At 44.8% G+C, this 19,058-nt stretch overlaps 1 pseudogene; it reads right to left on the minus strand.

The window, feature by feature from the left end:
• Positions 1-10,337: 10,337 nt before the first annotated feature.
• LOC116910387 lies at positions 10,338-11,022 on the minus strand (annotated as a pseudogene).
• Positions 11,023-19,058: the final 8,036 nt, after the last annotated feature.

Genomic DNA, 19,058 nt, shown 5'->3' on the forward strand with positions numbered 1-19,058 from the left:
TTCTGCAAGAGCAACAAATTCTTTTGTTTTATTTCATTTTCTTTTTTTTTTTTCTTTTTTGTTTTTTTTTTTCATTTTTTTCGCCTTTTTTTTTTTTCAGAGCTGGGGACCGAACCCAGGGCTTTGAGCTTGCTAGGCAAGCGCTCTACCACTGAGCTAAATCCCCAACTCAAGAAATTCTTTTAACCAATTACCCATCTCCCTTCTATCAAAAATATTATTTTTTAAATTAACACATTATAATATACTTTAGAACAAAGAAAAAGAAAACTCTCATTATCCCACCACTTGAATAGAAGTGTAGGTAATCTGAGTGTGCTCCGTTCCAGGGCTTTAAACATGCATTTTCTTAGGTGGCCATAATTACAGGATCCTGCAGTCCTGTGTTCTTTCTCTTCTCCTCAGTACTGTGACATATGCCTTTCCCTGTGCTGCTACAAGCTATTTGTAAACGTAACATTTTTACGGCTGCATTCCATTCTTAATAGAGACCTTTGTGCATAGGTCTCTCCCCCGTGTCATATTGCCCCATGCTCTGAGGATTCAAAAGGTCAGCAAGTGCAAGCACTCTATCTTAGGTGCAAACACAAAATCTATAGCTTCGGATTGATGCAGGCAAATTGCTTGCTAAGAGGTGGTATCTGTTGACAGGGGAGTCTTGGCTTCAGCTATGGCTGGACTGGGTGCTGGAGATGCAGTTTTCTTTGGGCTGATTTATGAGCTAAGTCTCATCCTCTTCTGAGGCAGAAAAGCAAAAGGGAATCTGGAAAGCACAGCAGACTTGGATCATGTGGAGTTACGCAGCCAAAAAGACCGTGAGACTTGGATACTGACTGTGGGTTTCCCCGATTTCTACCCTCTGCATTCTGTGATTTATTAACAGCAACAACAGCAACTATTACTGTTCCTGGGGATGGAATACAGGCCCATGAACTCTACCCTGCCTTTGAGCCATGCCCCAAACTCTTACAGTTTAGTTTATTTATTTATTTATTTATTTATTTATTTATTTATTTTTTTTTTGGTTCTTTTTTTTTTTTGGAGCTGGGGACCCGAACCCAGGGCCTTAAGCTTCCTGGGCAAGTGCTCTACCACTGAGCTAAATCCCCAACCCCTTAGTTTATTATAATTTTGATATTTTGAACCTGGGGCCTCATGCACGTTAAGCAAGTACTTAACCACTGCCCTAGATCTGTAGCCTGCTACCAGCTTCTTCACATAACTTTTAAAAGTTTTTATTTTGTTTTATTGTTTGAAACAAAGTCTTGGTACAGAGTTTTCACTAGCCTGGTGTCCTAGGTTGGCTGAATTGTCACCTTGACACAGTCTAGAGTCACCTGAAAAAGTCTCAGTTGAGTAATTGTCTTATCGGGTGGGCGGGGCTGTGCATTGTCTTGATTGACATAGAGGGGCCCAGCCCACTGTGGGTAGCACCATTAAAGGGGCAGGTAGTTCTGGGCTGTTTGAGAAAATCTAGCTATGTATGAGCCTGGGAACATAGCATCAAGCAGTATTCTTCATGGTTTCTTTCTTGGGTTCCAGTTTTGACTTCCCTCAATGAAGGATTATGACCTGGAAGGGAAGTATAAGTCAAATAAATCCCTTTTCCCTTAATTGCTTTTGGTCACAGTGTTTTATCACAGCAAGAGAGAGGAAAGAAACTAGGACATCTGGTATGTGCCATGTAACCTAGGCTATCCTTAATGCTAATCCTCCTGACTCAGGGTCCCAAGGATTGCAAGCCAACACCCCTGAGCCTGGCTAAAAGGTTTTTTGTTTGTTTGTTTGTCGTTTCTGAGACAGGGCCTTACATAGCCAAAGCTGGTTTTGAACTCTTCATTCCCTTGTCTCCACCTCTCAAGTGTTGGGATGTATGTATCACTACACCCAACTGAATGTTTAATTAAAAAATATATATATTTTTGAAGAACTTTTAATTTTATATGTATGGTGTTTTGCCTGCGTGTATGTCTGTGTACCGTGTGCTAGCTGAAGAGGGCATCCTGTCTCTTGGAACTGGAGTTACAGACAGTTGTGAGCTGCCGTGTGGGTGCTGGGAACTGAACCCAGGTCCTTTGCTCTTAACTTCTGAGCCGTGTCTCCAGCACCCAGCCCTGCTGCCCTTGTTTTCGTACAGACATCTTTTCCTTTTATATAATCCCGACAGGACCCTATAAATGCTATAGTGTGGATCTGAAATGCCCTCATGTGTCAAAGGCTTAGATACCAGTGCAGCCACCTTCAGAGGTAAGGCTTTGGGGGTGTGACTGGGTTATTCACCTCACCAGGGGTTAAACCGCTGAGGCATTCATGATTGAATGGACTCCTGAGGGGAAGGTGCTGGGAACTGCAGGAGATACAGGCTAGTGACAGGCAGACACCCCAGGAAGGTGTTTTGTTTGTTTGTTTTTGAGACAGAGTCTCACTATGTAGTATGCAGTCCTGGCTGGACTGGTGCTTGCCAAGTAGGCCAGGCTGGTTTTGAACTCACAAAGATCTGTCTGCCTCTGCCTCCAGGTGCTGGAGATCAAAGGTGTGTGCCACATGCTTCCTTTCTGGCTGCCCTGAAGGGAGAAGCTTCGCTCTGATGAGTTCCCTGTTCTGGTACTCTGCCTCAGCAGGTGTTCACAGTGATGGGTCCAAGTGACCGTAAAAGGGAACATCAGAACCATGAACCCACCTAAGGACTTCTCTTTTAGGTTGATTCTTGTAAGTTGTTCCTTACAGTGACAAAAAGCAATAAGTGATTTAGAATTTATCTTTTCTCGCTAAACATTATACTATAGGTATCAATACAGTTATAAGCATATACACAAAACCTATTTGTAGCCTTTTAAGCATTTTTTATTTTTATTTATTTATTTATTTATTTATTTATTTATTTTGGTTCTTTTTTTCGGAGCTGGGGACAGAACCCAGGGCCTCACGCTTGCTAGGCAAGCGCTCTACCACTGAGTTAAATCCCCAACCCCTATTTTTATTTTTTTTTCTTTTCTTTTTTTCAGAGCTGGGGACCCGAACCCAGGGCCTTAGCTTGCTAAACAGCATCTTACTATAAATAGCCCGAGCAAATCAACCCCATTTTTATTTTTAAACAGCATCTTACTATATAGCCCTGGTTGTCTCTGAGCTATCTATATAGACCAGGCCAGATCTAAACCCAAAGAAATATGCCTGCCTATATCTTCTCAGGTCTGAGATTAGAAGTGTGTACCACCATGCCCACCTTATTTTTGAAAAAAAAAACAAAACAAAACATCTACCATCAATCAATCAGTCAGTCAGTCTGTCTATCTATCTATCTATCTATCTATCTATCTATCTATCTATCTGTCTGTCTGTCTATCATCTATCTATCTACATATCTATCAGAGTTTAGTGTGGCAGTTAAAGGACAACTCATGGGAAATGGTTCTTTCCTTCTACAATGTGGGTCTTGGGAATCTGAACTAAAGTTATCAGGTTTAGCAGCAAGTGCCTTTACCTTTACAGAACCATCTCTCCAGCCAACATGATTTTTAATTCATAAAAAAAATTCTATGGAAAGCATTTACCACCCTGCATTTAGCCATCTTTTCATGTTTTTAGTGCAGTTTCATTATAATTAATAATACCATAGTAAACATATTTTCACAAATCTTTTAGTGTGCTTATTTGTTTGCTTTCAAAATATTCTTGGCTATGAAATTTCTGGTTTCCTTCCTTCCTTCCTTCCTTCCTTCCTTCCTTCCTTCCTTCCTTCCTTCCTTCTTCTTTTTGATAGGTTCTCATTCTGTTGCTTAGCCTGGCTTTGAACTTGCAATCTTTCTGCCTCAGCTTCCTGAGTTTGAGGATTACAGGTATGAAAGATCAAGCTCAGGGTTATTATTTTATTTTTTTCTTATTTGAAAGATACAATGTGGGGTTGGGGATTTAGCTCAGTGGTAGAGCGCTTGCCTAGCAAGCGTGAGGCCCTGGGTTCTGTCCCCAGCTCTGAAAAAAAAAGAAAAAAAAAAAAAAAAAAGATACAATGTCAAATTGCTTTCAGAGAGGCTCATACTGTTTTAAAACCCCTCCAACAATGTATCCAATTCACTTTCTGTTGCCAAGACTGGCTTACTGTAGTTTTAAAACTGTCTCTCAGGATGCAGCATCTGTAGATTTATTTTGCGTTCTAATCCAGGTTTAACCTAACCTTTAAAGCTAGGCGATGTTTCCCCTTTGCCACACAAACTAAATCCATCTTTTCAGACTAAGACTCAGTCTTACTCTGGAAGGACTCAAGGGTTCTGCTTTGGACACGTTCTTTCCTTTGTATAAGCTCACAGCCAAGTTTGTATGAATCATGATAGAAGAAAAGCACTGCTATGTTTCCAAGAGCTCCAATACTTCTCTACTGGATTATGGCTTGGAACAGATCCTCTGGGGCTGGGGAGGGGTGGGGAAGTGCAGGAGTTGGTATCCACTCACTGGGAGGTTGAAGTCATAGCTGGAAAAGGGGCTCATGCTCTGAGCTGCATCAGGACAAGTGTTACCTGGAAGAGTTCATCTGGTCTGCATTTCCTCTTGTGGAGATGGGGCCTTCTCTCTTCCTTGGCAGTGACCTAGCCAGGGTTTATCGACTCTTCTTTTCTATTGGCCAGAATGATTGGCTCATGGGTGGATCCTTGACTGAAGAATGAGTCTTTCAGTCCTTGGTGGGTTTTGACATGGTAATGTCAAATGGGAAGCTTGTTTAGTTAACCTGGGATGCTTCGACTTGAGCCTGCTGGTTCTCTCTTCCCTTCTCATGGGAAAAGCTGCCTTCAGAAGCCTGGGAACACTGTACTAAAAAAGGCACAGAGACACAAGACGGGGTTGTGGCAGAGAGGGACAGTATTCATACTAGCTGTCTGAGCAACGGTCCAAATCAGACGTCTTTTTCAGTCACAATGGAAAGGCTCCAGTGCACTCGCAGGGATCAGGTGCTTGTGTCTGAGAAGTGGGCACAGAGAGTTCTAGAGAGGGGGAACTAGGGTTGGCACTCAGAAAATGCAACAGGTTAAAACATCTGAGAAACTTGAGGTGATAGAATGGGGCAAAACAAGAATCCATCGCTGGGAGTTTGAGGAAGGAGGCAGGAAGCACACAGCCAGGGGAGAAGCAGAGTCTGCTCTGTTTCTGCGCACAAGGGATCTCAGCTGGAACAACGGGGAAACAAGGGCAAAAGGAGAATTGCAATGGAAGGCAATGGGAGAGCTGGTAGGGCAGGGTGGCTGATCGCCTTGCTGTTAGTCTGGTCAGGCTGACATAACAAAAGACTGGACAGGGAGGCTGGGACGACAGAATCCAGGTGTCCACAGTCACAGCGCCGTAGTGTTGGTTCAGCACGCAGGTGACACCACATTGAGTCCTCACCTGGCTTCTCTGCTGTGTCATGTCCTTCTCCTCCTCCTCCTCCTCCTCCTCCTCCTCCTCCTCCTCCTCCTCCTCTTCCTCTTCATCCTCCTCCTCTTCCTCTTCCTCCTCCTCCTCCTCCTCCTCCTCCTCCTCCTCCTCTTCCTCTTCCTTCCCCCCCTGTTTTTGGGTTTGTGCTTGCGTCCATGTGTGTGACCACACACGTGTGGTGTGGGTAAATGCACATGTGGTATATGTGGAAGTCTGAGATTAGAAGTCCGAGTAGGAAGTATCTTTGACTGTCCTTCCACTTTATTCATTGAGGCAAGATGTCTCAGTCAAAACCAAGGCTGGCCAATAGCTCGTCTTGCTTGCCAGCTTGACCTGGGGGTCCCCCACCACTGTCTTCTGAGGTTGGGATTATAGGAGAGCTGCCATACTCTACCTACAGCCAGTCACTAGGTTCTGAACTCTGGTTTTCATGCTTGGACATCGAACACTTTAACCATCAAACTGTCTACCCTGACTTGGGACTCAAACCCATAAGAGACCCCATGATCTCATTTATCCTTAATCACCCCCTTCCATGTTCTCTCTCCATATCCAGTCCAACTGGGAGGCAGAGTTTTAGCTTATGGGTTAGTGGGGCAAGTACACAGACCACAACACAACTCAAAGAGAAGTAAAATTTGGATGTAAAATGATTAATTGGGGGCGGGGGAGGTGTTGTATTTTCCTTAAGCCTTAAGATATTTGCAGTCACAGGCACATGTGATTTTAAAATCTTTCCCTTTTCACTTATCTTTCAAGCATTTTCCCATACTGCTATGTTTTTCTTTTTTTCTTTTCCTTTCTACAGTTTTAATAACTGTCATTCGTAAAGGCTACAGTGTGTTCCTGGTGCTATTCTGGTATTATTTCTGGCCTTCAAATATGCTGTCTCTTATTACTGTGCATGTGCGTGAATGTAGGGATGTGCACATTATATTTTGTGTGGAGGTCAGAAGGCAGCTTTCACGGGTCCCACTGAACTCAGGTTGTCAGGCTTGTGTGGAAAGCATCTTCACCCGCTGAGCCACCTAGACGGCCTACTAGCCTTTATCTTAACTAGTTTGCCTCTGTTAGCCAGCCAGCAGTGATCCTAGCCCTGCATCTCTGTCCCCATTGCATCTGACCGCCAGTGGCCAACCTTAAAACCACACATCAGCTGCCGGGGTCTTCCTGGCTCCTCTCTAAGTCCTCATGAATCCTGGTCATCCAACACAGAAAGAGATGTGAGACTAAAGACTGCTTTTCAGGTCTCTCCTCCATCCCTGACACACATTGGACGGGAGCGGTCTTGCTCCTTGGCCAGGCATGGGAGGTTGTCACGATCCAACATTTCTTTTCTTTATTTATAGAAAGCTCTGTAGTTTTGGTAATCAAAGTTAGTAGAGAAGACCTTATTTGTATAGTATAGTACTTTACCCCTGTACAAATGGGGGAAAAATTGTTTGAGGCTGAGAGATGCCTTTGCAGTTAAGAGCATTTGTAGCTCTTCCAGAGGAACCAAGTTTGGTTTCCGTCCCACATGCCAGGCATCTAATGACTGCCTGTAACTACAGCCTCAGGGAACTTCTTCTGGTCTCTAGGGACAACCCATAAACATACAACTAAATGGAGATAAATATAAATAGTTTGTTGATGGGGTTGGGGATTTAGCTCAGTGGTAGAGCGCTTGCCTAGAAGGCCCTGGGTTCGGTCCCCAGCTCCGAAAAAAAGAAAAAAAAAATAGTTTGTTGTTGATGTTGTTGTGTTGTTTTTGAGAAGGGTCTTTCTACATAGTCCCTCCAACCCAGGCTGGCCTCCAAAATCACAGAGGTCCAACTGCCTCTGTCTCCTGAGTGTGGGATTAAAGGCTTGCACTACCATGCCCAGAAGAAAAGCAACTAGGCATCTATAGAATTTTTTAATTTATTTAGAACTTAAAAGTTTTTTATTTTGAGCTAGTCAGTGGTGGTGCACTCCTTTAATCCCAGCACTCAGAAGGGAGAGGCAGGTGGACCACTGTGAGTTCAAGGCCAGCCTGGTCTACAGAGTTCCAGGATAGCCAGGGCTACACAGAGAAAGCCTGTCTCACAAAAACAAAAACAAAAACAAAGCAAAAACAAGAACAAAAATGTGTACTGAGTTTATACTTTTTCAAAAAGAACTTGTATAATGTGTCACATTCATTCATTACGGTTTGTATTTTGGTATGTTGATGGTTTGAGTGAGAATGTCCCTCATGGGCCCAGATGTTTGAACACTGGATCCTCAGTTGATGGCATTTGGGGGTGGTTTAGAAGGTGGGGCCTTGATGGAGGAATATGTCGCTTGGGGGAGAGAGTTTGGGCACTAAAACCTTGTGCTAATTCCAGTTCAGTGTCTCTGGTTTCTAATTGCATTTGAGCTCTCTGCTTCCTGCTCCTGTCACCACCATGCCTGTCAAGATGGACGCTCAACCCTCTGGAACCATAAGCCAAAATAAAGTCTTTCTTCTGGAAGTTGCTTCTGGTCCTGGCGTTTTATCCCAAAAGTGGGAAAGGGGACTAATGCAAGATGGTCACCTTTGAAAAATTATTAACCTGGGTGTGATGGTGCAAAATTTTAATCTCAGCATTCAGGAGCCAGTGGCAGGCAGAATTCCCAGTTCAAGGCCAGTCAGGGCTACAGGGTTAGCAGATAAGACCCTGTCTCCTCAAAAAGGAAAAAGCAAGTTGTTGCTGATTGTACAAATTCAATGACTTTGTGTATTGTATTTTCTGCATTTAGTAACTTGCTAAACTGTTGTTAAAATCAATAATTTCTCTATGATTTCCAGTGGTCTCTGGTGACTATGGCATATGTGGAAAATAGGTATCCATTTTTTCTGGTCCCTATAATAGGTATGCAGTGTGTCACTGACAAGAGAGTTTGCCTGCTGATGAACCTTTGAAGCTTAAGGAGGTTGTGTTTCAGTGGACAAAGGATTCATATTTGTATCTATCGTGAATGAAGAGTAAGATTAATTTAAATCTTTTATTTATTGAGATGCAATGATTTTTCTAGTAATTAGCTATTCAATGTAGAAATGATCTTGTCTACTTGTGATGAATACAATTTGGTCAGGTGTCAATTCTTTGTTTCAGAGACTGGGTCTCACTATGTAGCCCTGATGTCCTGGAACTCACTCTGGAGACCAGGTTGGCCAGGTCAGAGCTCCTGAGTGCTAGGATTAAAGGTGCACCACACCAGCTTTCTTTTTAGGTTCTGTGTGTGTGTGTGTGTGTGTGTGTGTGTGTGTGTGTGTACATATACATGTGAATAGAGGTGCCTGCAGAGGTCAGAGGTATGGGGTCCCTCTGGAACCAGAGTTGTAGGTGGTTGCAAGCCATTTGAGATCTGGACATTGAACTCTGGGAGAGCAGTATATGCTTTTAGCTCCTGAGCCTTCTCTCTAGCCCCCAGTTTCTCTCATTCAGTACTTTTTATTTTTTTTATTTTTTATTTTTTTATTAACTTGAATATTTCTTATATACATTTCGAGTGTTATTCCCTTTCCCGGTTTCCGGGCAAACATCCCCCTCCCCCCTCCCCTTGTACTTTTTATTTTTTGAGATAGGGTCTCTATATAGCCCTGGCTGTCCTGGAACTTGCTGGCCTTGAACTCACAGAGATCTACCTGTCTCTGCCTTCCGGCTAAAGGCATACACTGCCATGCTGGGTTATAATGATAATTTTTTTAAATAGATGTATTTTTGTTTTACAATTAGGCATATGTGCATATAGTGCCCATGGAGGCCAACCGAAGCTGATCCTCTTAGATCTGGACTTGCAGACAGCTATGAGCTGCCCGATATGGGTGGCAGGAAGTGAACTCCAGTCCTGTGGAAGAATGACATGCTCTTTACCACTGTATCTTCTCTAGCCCTACAATGCTAACTTAAAAGTGCTTTCATTTAAAAGTTGTTATTGCATTTATTTATTTAGTGTGTGTGTGTGTGATGGTGTGCATGTGTGAATGAAGGCCAGAGGATAACCTGTAGGATCCATTTTCTCCTTCCACTATCTAGGTTTCAGGGGTTGAACTCAGGTCATCAGATTCGGTGGCTTTCCCACTGGACCACCTGGCCAACCCTACACAGTTATTGCTAATTGTCTTAGCCACTGTTCTACTGCTCTGAAGAGACACCACGACCAAGGCAAGCAACTCTTATAAAAGGAAGGGTTTAACTGGGAGTTTCAGAGGGTCAGTCCATTATCATCATGGTGGCAAGCAGACAGACAGACATGGTGCTGGAGCAGTGGCTGAGAGTTTTACATCTTGATCCATAGGCCGCAGCAGAGAGAGAGAGAGAGAGAGAGAGAGAGAGAGAGAGAGAGGTGGGGTGGGAGCGGGAGAGACACACAGACATTGGGCTTTTCCACCTTCAATGAATGACACAACAAGGCCACGCTTTTTTTTTTTTTTTTTTTTTTTTTTTTTTTTTTTTTTGCACTGTGTAGTTTTTTTGTTTTTTTTTTGTTTTTTTCTTTTTTTTTTGAGCTGGGGACTGAACCCAGGGCCTTGAGCTTGCTCGCTAGGCAAGCGCTCTACCACTGAGCTAAATCCCCAACCCCCACTGTGTAGTTTTTTAACCATTCAAGTACAGTGGCATCTGGTGAGATTGGGACAGAATTGGGATCTCAAAGTGAACAGATACTCAGCACTCAGCATCTAATGGGTTGGAAGAAGCCACTACATTCTCTTCACGAACGTCTTCCACAGCCAATACAGCACTAGCCATTAACCCAGCACACCGAGTGTGCCCGAGTGGAAAAGATGCAACGAGAAAAATAGCTAACACTTTAAAAAAGAGCAAAACACTTTCAGTTTCTCCCTTGAGCCCCTAAAACATCTCACGGTCTGGATCTACCTATACTGTCCTACATCAACTTCTAGAATATTTGTCAGGCCGGAAAAAGTAAATGGCACTGGCCAGTACAGTCTTTGGATATTTAGGTAGGGGTCGGGGAGAAAGTCAGTTCTCGGAACAAGTCAGCCTCGGTCTCGTCCGCAGGGTCTTTGGATTCTTTGTTCTTCCGCACCTCTTCAACGTGCTTGTCCTTCTCTCGCAAACGCTCCAGGTTGGCAGCCATTTGCGCCTCCTGGTTCTCTTTGTTAGCCTCCATTTTGTGGGTCCGTTTCTCCTCTGCCATTTTGCTGAAGTTGCTCCCCTCAGTGGCTTTCTGAAGCACTTCCTTTTCATGCTCCCGCTTCTCAGCAAGCTGCTTCAAGACTTCTGCTTCATGAGACTTGTGTCTTCTGCAGCTTCTAATTTCTTCTGAATTTCCTCCAGGGAAAGATCCTTCTTCTTCGCTAGGGGGGAGGGGGGGGACCGGGACCTCAGGGACAGATTCTTTTGACCAAGAACTGAGAATCAGCTCAAAAGCCTGGCCGGAAGCACGCTTCTCCAGCTCTTTCGCCTGAATATCAGAAGATGCCACGTCGAACAGAAGACAAGAGACAAGAGACTGGTTGTACACTCTACACATTCCACTGGCAAGGAAAGCCCTGCTCGGTTGGAGCCGCCTGGCCACGCCTAAGGCCACACCTCTAATTCTTCCCAAATACTTCATAAACTTGAGACCGAGCGTGCAAATAACTGAGCTGTAGGAGTCACCCATTCTAACTCCCACACTAACGTGCGGTTTGCGTCTGTTCATCAGTGAGACATCTGATTTCCACCTGTGCATTGCCCTTGTCCATCGTGGGCGTAAATTCATGCTGGCCTGCTGGGATGAGCATTAGTGTTTCACCTTTCCTGGGGTGTGAAAGAGCTTCCTTGGTTTTAGAATGATGGCTCAAAGTTATTATTAGTCAACTGCAAACTAGCTCAATTTCCTTAGTAGTTGTTATTTCTTTATAGATCTTCTATTTTCCTATGAATTTGTTCATGTCTTTTTTAGTTTTCAAACTTGTTGGCATATAATTGTTTACATATTCTCCATCTTTTCAAAAAATCTATGTTGCTTTTGCTTTTTCTTTTTCTAATTTTGAGAAATCTGGTAGTATTATTAACCTTTGTGTGTGTGTGTCTGTGTGTGTGTGTCTGTGTGTGTGTGCATGTGCATGTGCATCTGTGTGTGTACGTATGTGCTTCAATTACATATGATTATATATAATATTATACATACATATATATATGTTCCTGAACACATGAATACAACCTGCTCGGTCTGCACACTCTTACTTGTATGTGTATGCTTTCAGGCCTGACAATTAAACAACCATTTAGTGTGGGCTTCCCTGGGGAAGACTTTCAGCATTCCTTAGTTACCTGTAGTTCTTTGTGTAGGACTGAACCCTCAAGCCCGTGAGTGTTCTCCCATGCATGCGAGTGTTCCCCATGCACATGGGTGTTCCTCTATGCACCTGAGTGTTCCCATGCACCTGAGTGTTCCCCATGCACCTGAGTGTTCCCCCATGCACGTGGGTGTTCTCTCATGCACCTGAGCTTTCTCCCATGCACCTGAGCGTTCCCCCATGCACATGAGTGGTCCCCTATTCACCTGAGTGTTCCCCTATGCACCTGAGTGTTCTCCCATGCATGTGAGTGTTCCCCCATGCACCTGAGTGTTCCCCATGCCTCGTGGTTTTCCCCAATGCCCCTCAGTTTTCCCCCATCCACCTCATTGTCCCCCATGCACCCTAATGTTTCCCCATGCATGTGAGTGTTCCCCATGCATTTGAGTGTTCCCAAACAGTCCCCATGCACATGTTTCTCCCATGCACCTGAATGTTCTCCCATTCCCTGAGCCCCATGCATGTGAGTGTTCAGGAGTTGGGTAGTGTTCCCCATGCACATGAGGTTCTCCATGTACATGGGTTCCCCCATGCACCTGAGTGTTCTGCACCTTCCCCATGCATGTGAGTGTTCCCCCATGCACATGAGTTTCCCCATGCACATGAGTGTCTATCTGTTTCCCCATGCACCCCAGACAGGCTTTGCATGTGAGTGTTCCCCCATGGTGAGTGTTCCCCATGCACCTGAGTGTCTGTGGGTATAATGCACAAATGTTCCCCATGCATATAATTATGACTTGCACAATGGTTTCCCCGATGCAATGTGTTCCCCCATGCACCTTGTTCCCCATGCATGTTCTTCCCCATGCAGATTCACCTGAGTGTTCCCCATGCACATGAGTGTTCCCCCATGCACCCGGTTTCTCCCATGCACATGAATGTTCCCCCCATGCATGAGTTTCCCCATGCATGTAGGCATGAGTGTTCCCCATGCACATGAGTGCCCCATGCACATGTGTTCCCCATGCACCTGAGTGTCCCCATGCATGTACAGCATGTTGTTCCCCATGCACATGAGTGTTCCCCCATGCACATGAGTGTTCCCCATGCACCTGAGTGTTCTGCACGTGAGTGTTCCCCATGCACATGGTGTTCCCCATGCACCTGAGTGTTCCCCATGCACCCGAGTGTTCTCCCCATGCACCTTGTTCCCCCCATGCATGTGGTTCATGCATGTGAGTGTTCCCCATGCACATGAGTGTTCCCCCATGCACAGTGAGTGTTCTCCCATGCACCTGAGTGTTCCCCCATGCATGTGAGTGTTCTCCCATGCACATGAGTGTTCCCCCATGCATGTGAGTGTTCCCCCATGCACCTGAGTGTTCCCCCATGCACATGAGTGTTCTCCCATGCACATGAGTGTTCCCCCATGCACATGAGTGTTCCCCATGCACCTGAGTGTTCCCCATGCACCTGAGTTTAAACATGAGTTTTCTCCATGCAAAATGCACATGAGTGTTCCCCCACACCTGAGTGTTCATTCAAACCTTTCCCCATGCACCTTTTCTCCCATGCACCTGAGGTTCTTGCATGTAGTGTTCCCCATGCACAGAGTGTTCTCCCATGCACCTGAATCTTCTCCCATGCCTGGAGTGTTCCCCATGCCACCTGAGTGTTCCCCCATGCACATTGTTCTCCCCAACATTTTCCCCATGCACCTGAGTGTTCCCCCATGCATGTGAGTGTTCCCCCATGCACGTGAGTGTTCCCCCATGCACCTGAGTGTTCCCCCATGCACATGAGTGTTCTCCCATGCACCTGAGTGTTCTCCCATGCACCTGAGTGTTCTCCCATGCACACGAGTGTTCCCCATGCACCTGAGTGTTCTCCCATGCACCTGAGTGTTCTCCCATGCACCCGCATGTGAGTGTTCCCCCATGCACATGAGTGTTCTCCCATGCATGTGAGTGTTCCCCCATGCACATGGGTGGAAGCATATTTAACATGTCCATTGGTGTTATTCTTGTTCAGTTCATGCTTAGGCAGCCATGTTAGTGAGACTTTATGAGCAGAGCTTTGACAGTTCTAGGAAATGTAATCTCACAGCAAACTCCTTCTTCCTTTGGCACCTACAGTCATTGTTCTCTTCTGAAACGATCCCTGAGCCTCGGGTGCAGGAGTTGGGTAGTAGTTGGGACCGGGTTCCATGAGTCTGCATTTTGATTAGTGTTGTTTTCTGTAATTTTCAAAGCTGGGACCAAGGTGAAAATGTATCTGTGGGTATGTCAATCTGAGAATTAAAACAGGTTTGGTAAAGTATTCAGGCCTTAAGATTCATAACTTTACAACCTTTTTTCAGTATAGATTTTCAACCTGTTGAGGGCCTTAAGTCCAATCACAGAGTTATTGGTTACCACCAAACATTGCTGCACCCGCTGTTGGTTGTTTGGGGGTTCATAGGCTTCATAGTAGTAGGTTGTTGGTTGACCTTCACTTGTGAGACATGGCATTGTCTTGCAAAAATATAAAAGGTGGCTCTCGGAGAGGAGGCTTTGTCAGTCCTAGCTCAATCCTCGGGGCTTTAAAACTTGGCAAAACGTTTTAGAAAACATTAGTCGATCATTCTAACCTTTTTACTTTTTTGTTTGCGTACAGGGTTTTTGTTAAGGGTGTCTTGAACTCTCAATCTTCTTGCCTGGAGGTAAGGGGACCACCATTTGACTAAACATTTTAAGCAATTTATGGTGACTAGGTCCATGCTGCGTTCACCATCACCGATTCTTTTCATTTTTTTTTTTTTTATGTTAGCTCTAATGCCTCATAAAAGCCACATAATCCTCTTTTTTCTTTTTTTTTTGTCTCCGAGGTTTTTACCCATATTGCAGTGTGTGTCATTCAGCTCTGCCTCTGTCTCTCAAGTGTTGGGCTTAAAGGCGTGCTTCACCACCAGAAGAGGGGGGACATGTCAGATCAATCTGAAGGATTAAAAACAGATGGTTAAGTCAAGCTCCATTTCCAATATGTGGTTAAAACATGGGAATTTAATTCAGGACCTCTGAGACATGATATGTGTCTTGAGTCACAGAAGTGCTCTTAACCACCATTTGGCAACTTGGTTCAAACTCAGAAATGGAATTACCAGCCATGAATCTGATTCTTTTTAAAGGCCAACTGGTCTTCCATTGCTTGTATACACCTCACTTTGTTCAGCTCCACTCACATACCAGTGGCTACTTGGGCTCCTGCCCTTTGGCTATCGTGAAGTGACTAGGCCCCTTCACTAAGTGCAAGGCTGGGGATGTACTGAAGGATGCTCATGTGTGCTCTGAGGGATAGAGATTTGACCGGGGACATCAAGATGACAATATATAGGCATGGTCAGCTGAATCCTCTAGGAAATGCAAAATTCAAAGGACCAGTGGTCACTCAAATCATAGAAAAAAAATGGCTACATCAGAGACGACTTACCTATTTGTCTTAGTTAGGGTTTCATTCCTGTGAAGAGACACTATGACCAAGGCAACTCTTATAAAGGAAAAGATTTAATTGGGGCTGGCTTACAGTTTTCAGAGGCTCAGTCAATTATCATCATGGTGGGAAGCATGGCAGCATCCAGGCAGACATGGTGCTGTAAGTGCTGAGAGCTCTACATCTTGATTCTCAGGCAGCAGCAGGAGACTGTGTCCACACTGGGTGGAGCTTGAGGATAGGACCTCAAAGCCCACCCCCACAGTGATGAACTTCTTCCAACAAGGCCACACCTCCTAGTAATCCACTTCCTGTGGGCCAAGCACATTCAAACCACCACATTACCCAGGAGATGTTATTGTTTGGAATGTTTATGAGTTCTTGGGATATTAGAATGCTTGTGTTTGGATGTTACATCAAGATTAAATGTGAAGCTTTTAAAAAAATATTTATTTATTTATTACATCCCAAATGCTGGCTCCCCCCATCCCCATGCCCCCTTTCATAGACCCTCCTCCATCCCTCCTCCCCTTCTCCTCTGAGAGGGTGGGGCCCACCTGGGTATTCCCTGCCCTGGTTCATCAAGTCTCTGCATAGTAGACATATCCTCTCCCACTGAGGCCAGACAAGGTGGCCTTGTTGTGGAATGGATTCCACAGTCAGGCTACAGCTTTAGGGAAAGCCCTGGTCTCAACTCCACGTCTGCTTTGAAGGTCTATGCATCTTTGACTGCCCTTCTGCATTGGTGTCCCATGGTTATTTACAAGTTCTTTGCTTGGTGTTCAGGTAACACAAGCAAGGGAACCCGGGCTCTGAGACACTGACTGGTTGGCTTAAAATGTGGTGTTTTATAGATGGGTGCTTTGGTGTTTTACAAAAAATGGACATTGAAAACATGTTACTGTTAGTCCACCACCAAAAGAAGAGTTCTAGTGTACTGTTACCTCCTTATCTCACTGGGATGAAAGCAATGGCTGATCTCTCATCTTTCTGACAGCATTTGGAGTATTTTTGTGGTGCCCTTATGCAATATGCAAGAGAACCTTAAGAAAACTGCGGGAAGATGAGCAGAGGCTAATTTAGCAGAATGGGCCTTTTAATGACAAGGACCCAGGCAACGGCCAGAGAGCGGAAAAACTCAGCTTGTGTTCCTTTTGCCTGTTTTTTTGCAAAGACTCAGTGAATATAAGTTTTTGTTCCTTGCCTCATTGTGCTGAAAGGGTTTGGGGGGCTGAGGTCTCATCTATGCATTTATGGAGCATTGTTTGAGTATTTGGTATACAGATGCTGTATTGCATGGAATTAGAAATGGCACTCACCTAGAACGACTTCTCGATTAGAAGAGGAACGACAAATTGGGGATTTAGCTCAGTGGTACAAGCTTGCCTAGAAGCGCAAGGCCCTGGGTTACAAAAAAAAACAAAAAAAAAAAAAAAAAAAAAAAAAAGAGGAACAACAAATAGATGGTTTGAGAAATTTGTGCATAATTTGAGGGAACTGAGATTATAACTATCAGCCACTTAGGCAGAAGGCGTTATGGGAAAAAGTAACATGAGGCTGTCAACTTGACACAAGCTTGACATTTGGAGAGAGGAAACCTCAGGAGAGAAAACGCCTCTATCACACTGGCCTGTGGGGCATCTGCTTTCCTGATGACCGGTGCCGGCGGGCCCAGCTCAGCTTTGGGCACATGGTCCTGGGTTGCATAGGAAAGCAGGCTGAGCAAAGCCATGGGGAATGAACCAGTGAGCAGCTTCTTCCCCAGCCTCTGCCTTAGTTCTTGCTTCCAGTTCCTTCCCTGGGTTCCCTTCATGATGGGCTGTGAGCTGTGTGAGCTGACATAAACCCTTTCCTCCCCAAGTTGCCTTTGGTCAATGTCTTATCCCGACAATAGAAAGCAAACTAGGACAGGAGACTTGGAAGCTCACAGGAAAGGAAAGCTTGGGCAAACCCTCCCTGCTCTACTCTGAGTCAGTACCAATCCAGCCCTTGTTCGCAGTGTCTTTACTGCAGTTTGAAGAAAGTCTAGCATACCTCTGTGTGACACATGCTAAGAACCAAAGGTCTAAAGCTCGAGTCTCTGCCCTCAGGGAGCGTAAGTCTAACTAGGATTCACAGCACCCCCTTTAGGGTCGGCTGAGGTACCCTGGGCTGTACGTTCTTAGCTCAGAAAATGAATGCTGATGAGAAAAATCAGTTATGCAACAAAACCCACAGCTCATTCTCTCTGTTTTAATGCTGTACGAGGCTATATTAGAAGTCTGTAACTGGTTCACACTAACGAAGCAATGCTAAGTGCAAGGCCTTGTCTGTCTGTCCCAGAAGAGGAAGCCAAGGCAGTGGTAGGAGAGAAGAGGCCCAGGCACCAGACAATGCTCCCAGGATCCAGCTCAGGCCAAGGTCAACCTGATCTGGAGCTAGTAATATCATTGCTGTATTTCTTATTCGGAAGCAATTTGTTGAGTCAGCAAACTGAATTTTTTTTTTAATCCAAACATATACAATACATAGAGTCTGACTGAGAGAGAGAGAGAGATCGAAAGATTGAAATTTTATTTTTATTCATGTGAGTCAGGTAAAAAGTTTACTTCCCCAAATTCTGGTGGTTAGACAAAAGCCATTATTCCCCAGGAGCTACCAAAGGAGCCAGTTTCCTGGCACAAAGGCAAATGCTATCTGTGGTGCCTATTAGCACACCAATGCACTTGCTGGCCTCCCAGCTTCCTCAGTATCACAATAACCTGTTGCACATTTCCCAGTCCATGCTGGCATCCTGGCTTTTCTCACCCTGACCCTCACTCCAAACTTCTCCAGCGCACAGGCTCCCCTCCCCCACTTCTCATTCATTTTACCCTCCTTTCTATTTTGACCATGTGCTCTCTTTCTGTCCTCCTCTTAGTTCTGTCTCTGTCTCTGTCTCTGTCTCTGTCTCTGTCTGTCTGTCTGTCTGTCTCTCTCTCTCTCTCTCTCTCTCTCTCTCTCTCTCTCTCTGAGGATTTCTATTTCTGTACAAAACACCATGACCAGGAGGCAGGTTGGGAAGGAGGAAAGGGTTTACTCAGCTTACACTTCCACATTGCTGTTCATCACCAAAGGAAGTCAGGACAGGAACTCACACAGGGCAGGAACCTGGAGGCAGGAGCTGATGCAGAGGCTATGGAGGGTGCTGCTTACTGGCTGGCTTCCCCTGGATTGTTCAGCTTGCTTTCTTATAGAACTCAGGACCACCAGCCCAGAGATGGCACCACCCACAATGGGCCCTCCCACCCTTGATCACTAGTTGAGAAAATGCCTTACAGCCTCATGGAGGCATTTCCTCAAGGGAGGCTCCTTTCTCTTTGATAACTCCAGCTTGTGTCAAATTGACACACAAAACCAGCCAGTATAGTCTCCTTTGTCCACACTCTTTGTCTCTATCTCTCTCTCACACACACACCCCTCCATGGCTGTCCAGTTTGCTGGCCATATCCAATCTATTATTTTTCTTTCCCTGCTCTGGACTCTTCAGATGCCTTTGGCTCTATTCTTCCTCATATATGCAACAAAAACCTTCCACTTAACCTTGACAGGCCATAGACAGTGTGTATGTGTCTGTGTATGCATATGTATACGTATATATCTCCGGGCGTGTATGCCATGAGCATGTGGGTGCCCGAGGAAACCAGAAGAGGGCATCAGATTCCCCGGAGCTGGAATTATAGGCAGTTGTGAGCTGGCCAATGTGAGTAGATGCTGAATTCCTGGTTATCTGGAAGAGCAGAAAAGTATTCTTTTTTTAAAAAGAAATTTATCTCACAGCATATAAAAGAAGGGCATGATTTTAAAATATCCATTATGTAATTTTCTAATTTGAAAACCTTTGGAAAATAGATTATTATCATCCATCTCCAGCCCCAAATTTTTTTTTCAATATAAAGAAAAACAACCACTGAAAAAAAAAAAGTTATTG

The sequence above is a fragment of the Rattus rattus genome, chromosome 9 (assembly GCF_011064425.1).
Source record: "Rattus rattus isolate New Zealand chromosome 9, Rrattus_CSIRO_v1, whole genome shotgun sequence".
Taxonomy (NCBI): domain Eukaryota; kingdom Metazoa; phylum Chordata; class Mammalia; order Rodentia; family Muridae; genus Rattus; species Rattus rattus.